We start from the raw sequence: 4,747 nt of genomic DNA, 5'->3' as shown, positions 1-4,747 counted from the left end.
CTCAGGGTCAAATTGCTCTCCCACCCCCATGAGGCCCCCTCTCTTCCCCTGTGTGCCCCCCTCCTTCTTGCCAAAGGACCCACTTATCTCCCATTCCTGGACACCAGCCTTGGGTGTCAGTTCCTTCCTGCCCTCTCCTTGCCCCCCAACACCCAGTACTACGTCTTCCAGCTGTGACTATGGAGGGTATCTGGTATGAAACAAAGAAAAACAAAAACCAAACTTGATATATGCAATATCTGTCTGTCTGTACCTGTAGGTCTAGCCCAGCCATCAGAGGCCCCGTTAGAGCGGCCATGGGTCAGGGGCAGACAGGGGGACACCCCATCACAGTCCTCTGTCCGGATGGCTAGCCATGCTGTTGTCTTTTCCTTGCTTTTTATTTTCTCCTTTTTTTTAAAGTTCCAGTTTCCTCTCCCTTAACTCAGTGGAAGGTGAGATGGTAGCAGTGAGCAGGGGGTGTCCCAGCGGGGAGGACCGCGGGGCTGGGCCCGCACAGGCATCTCCTCTGGGGACTCGCCAGTGGGACGATGTCCACTTATGTGCCTGCTGCCCCTTGGACTTTAGAATCGTCTCCAGAGCAGGGTGGGACTTTGCAGGAAGGTCCCAGCTTTCATCAGCCACCGTATGCTCATCCCACCTTTTCTTCCCAAAAGACAACGCAGCCAGCCCCCAGGCGCAGGGCGAGCCCAGCCCGTGGCCATGCCCCTGAGAGCCATCACTTGGCCGGAGAGCCGGTGGCTGCGTGTGTCCATGTCCGCATGTCTGATTTCTGTCTCTGTTCCCACCCCCACCCCTTTTGCAAGGGCTTTGCTGGAGCCATTTTGTCCCTCCGTGGACTGCACCCCACAGCGCCCCCTTCCTGCCCCCAGGAGTGTGAGCATGCCCTGTGGGCACCGTTGCTGGTACGGTCGGTGGGAGATTCCTTCCCAGCCTGTGCGTTCTCGTGGGGCCGTTTGTTCCCATTTCTTGGAAGAGATACAGGGTCCCCGTTGGGCAAAGTGCCAGGCCCCTCATCGCAGGCAGAATAAGGCAGAAATGTTAGAGCCGGACCCTGACCCACCTCTGCAGTCTGGGTTTATGTCCAGGGCGGGGATGGCGGCCTCATTGGGTTGTTTTTTTGTGTGTATTTTTTTACATGTATGAAACTGACATCTTCTCAAACCCCATCCCCTCCCAAGCCCACGCCACCCACTTTTTTTACCCTGACCCTGGGTCCAGCCCATGTGGTGGAAAAGAGGAGGGAGCCTCCCAAATGGATGAGGCTGCCCGTCCCTCACGGCTGGGGCCACGGGACACCCCAGACCCGGGGAGAGGGAGCTGTGGGAAGACCCGGCCCTGTCAGACCAGAAACGGGAGTGGAGTCCTCCGGGCCCCGGTCTGCAACTCTGAGCTAGACAATCCGACCCGAAAGGAACCCCAGAGGAAACTCGAGGAGCTGCTGCAGCTCCCCAAGCAGCAGGCACCCAGCCGCAGCCCCAGGACCCACTCCCCGCTCCAGAACCTCCGTCTGTCCCCAGAGGCGGCGCATGCCCGGGGCAGGCGGACCTGAGTGGACAGTAGCCAGTCAGCAGGGCCCTGGGCCAGAGGCAGCCTTCCGCCCCGAGGGAGGGCAGCACACACCCCTCGCCCCGCTTCTCCGATGGTACTTTGACCTTCAGTGTAGGGATATATACGCATTTTTTTCTTATAATACAGATTATACGGTGGCTACTTTTTATTTGGGCCTGGATTCTCTCTCTCAGACCCTGATTTTTACTTTCTTTCTAGAGGGTGTTGGGGGAGGGGTTCAGAGAGCCACCCTCAAATCCAGCTTCTTCCACATCCTCCCATTTCCCCCCATTTCTGCACCTTTGGTCACTTTCTAAGAGTCCCACCTCCAAGCGACATGGCCTCCCCCTCCGCCCGTCCCTAAGCCTTTCAGAGTGTGGGGTCTGGAGTGGCCCTGGACGCCCACCCCACCCCTGCCCCCAGCAAGGCAGGGAGACAGACCCAAAGCGATCCCAGCAGGACTTGTTGCCAGTGATACCAAAACAGAGTTTTCCCAAGCAGTGCCTCACACGTCTGCTGGCGTGGCTTTGGAGTTCTCCCCAGCTCCGGGGGGCGGGGGGGTGGGGCTGGGGGCCCGAGGTCCTCAGAAAACGGGAGTCAGGATCTAACAGGAATAAGGGCTCCAGGAGGGAAAGGAAGTCACCACCGCCCCCGGCTGCAGCCCTCCATTCACACCTCCTGGCTAGACCGGGACCCTCTGGGAAGGGACGGGAGCTTCCCCAGCCCCTTGCAGTTGGGAACCCCCAAGCCCACTCCCAAGGTGCACTAACACTTCTGTTGATCTTCTTATTTTGGGTCCCAGCCAGGCCCCCCCAAACCAAAGCCCCTTCAAGTCCAGGGGTCCTGGCCCTTGCCCCCCATTTCCTGGCCTCCCACTCCCTAGGACCCCACATGGGGGAAGGACAAGCAGAGTGAAGCAAGGGACAGAGCACACAGCTGGGGGGGGGGGGCAGGGAGAAGGGAGAGAGACCCATTTGCCTCTGAGTTGCCTTCCTCCCTCCTTCCCCTCCCCCCTCCCTTCCTTCCATCCATCCTTCCATCCATCCATCCATCCATCCTTCCATCCATCCATCCTTAAAATTTTTGGTGGTGTTGCTGTTCACTTTCTTTTTCTTTCAAGATATTTTTGAGGGTTTTTTTTTCTCATTTTGTATTTTACTGATATTACCAGGATAGTTTACTCTTTCTTGCTTTCTGCTTGCCGCACATACCGGATAACACATACACACCCCGTGCTCATGCGGGGAGGTTCTGGCTGGGTCTGCCTCCTCCTCCCCAGTGTGGGGACTGGATGGGGGACAAGGGGGCATCTGGGCAGACCGGAGCCCAGCCGTCTCCCTCCCCTGGCTCACCCACCCTGCTCCCTCATCATACTCCGATCATAACCTTGTATATTACGCAGTCATTTCGGTTTTGCAGATGCGCCTAAGTACCATTTACAGAAAGTGATTCTGGCTGTTATTATTTTGTTTGTTTCCCTATGCAAAAAAGAAAAAAAAGAAAAGAAAAATGGGGGGGGTTCCATAAAATATTCAATAAAAGGCAAAAAAAAAAGAAAAATGTATAAAAATTAAACAAGCTACGCTTCGACTCTTTCTGGCTGTCTTTGGTCCTTTCTGTGTTCACTGCGGACTGTTCTGTGATCCGTGCCAAGTGAAGGGAGGACGCTGGAGGGGCAGGGCAGGTGGCCCCCAGAAACAGGGACCCCAACACTTGGGGTGAGCGGCCGGTGTCCTGAGGTGGTTATAGCGGGAAAGGGTGGAGGCCAGGCTACGACTCAACACCACATGGTGCCCAGGACAGCCCCCCACGGAGGACAACCCAACCCCGAGTTGCAGCAGTGCGGAGGGCGAGAGAGCTGCTTTGATGGCGGGTTGGGGTGAGCCGAGTCCAGGCCCCTCCCACCTGTGTGCCTGGTGGCCCAGCCCCTCTCCAGCCCTGGGATGCTGGGCTGCTCCTGCCCCTCAGCACTGAGGGTCTGGCACCCCCTTGTGGGCGGATTGAGGACCTGGACCCAGAAACCGCCAACCCCATCCCCACAGTCCAGCTCCTCCCCGCAGTGGAAATGGGGGGTGTTTGCAGGAGGTGCTTTTGGGGGGACTCATCTGGGGTGGGAGCTCAGCTAGAGAGGGCTCAGTTGGGTTGCGGGTCTCGGGGGGTTGGCTGGGGACCTCCTTCTGGCCTTTCATCTCAAGGGAAGCCTCAGTGGTTTTCAACCATTGGCCCCTAGGATAGAGCAGTTATTGGCTTGGGGAGTGGGGGGGCTGTCCCAGCACTGCAGGCTTCTTACCATCCCTGGGTCCGCACTAAATACCATAAAAGGGAGGCAGACTTGTGACAACCTAAAAAATTTCCCCACAAATTTCCAGATGGCCCCTAGTGGGGAGGTTCCGCCACCTGCAGAAAGAGAGGAGTCCGGACAGCCCCTCCCTCTTACCCCTCCCTCCCCAGCACCCCAGCCACTGGGAACCCCCGGACTGTGCACAGAGGAGACAGGAGGCAGAAAACTCCTACATTCCCAGAGCTGCAGTCAGAAAGCACACCCTCTGGCCCTGGCCGGTGCGGGTCAGCGTGTCCGAAAGGTCGCTGGTTTGATGACAAGTCAGAGCGTGCAGGGATCAGGGCGCCTGCAGGGGCCACGTTTCTCTCTCACCTCTCTGCCTCCCTCCCTCCCTCCCTCCCTCTCAAATCTGTAAAGCATATCCTCAGGATTTTAAAAAAATAAGAAAACACGCCCTCTGACCTTCGGAATCCCCTCGCCTAAGAGGGAAGTGTCATTCCCCTGCCCCATTGTTACCATTTCAGCGAAACAGAAAGCTGGCCTTTATCTGCCACCTTCTGGGTTCTGGGTTCGTGCTCAGTTTTGTAGACATTGTTCCATGTAATCCTAGTGGAAATGGATGGTGGTTCTAGTTATTTTCCGCCCCTCTAACAGGGCAGGACACTTGGGCACAGAGAGGTTAAGTCAGTTGCCTGGGGCCCCACAGCACCATCAGTGCAGCACCGGAAGAGTGAGGTGATGGTGCTGTGCACCCCCAAACCTCAGCTCCTGAGTGTCACCGCTTCCAGGACAGGGCCCTGAAACAGCGTGTGGGGGAGGGGCCTTCATCTCCCAGGAAACAGTCCCCGTGCTGAGCTGCTCAAAGTTCATGTTCAGGAATAGCAAAAGCAAGATTACGGGAGGAGGGAGGCCGGC

The sequence above is a fragment of the Myotis davidii genome, unplaced genomic scaffold (assembly GCF_000327345.1).
Source record: "Myotis davidii unplaced genomic scaffold, ASM32734v1 scaffold551, whole genome shotgun sequence".
NCBI lineage: Eukaryota > Metazoa > Chordata > Mammalia > Chiroptera > Vespertilionidae > Myotis > Myotis davidii.
Note: the sequence above shows the minus strand (reverse complement) of the source record.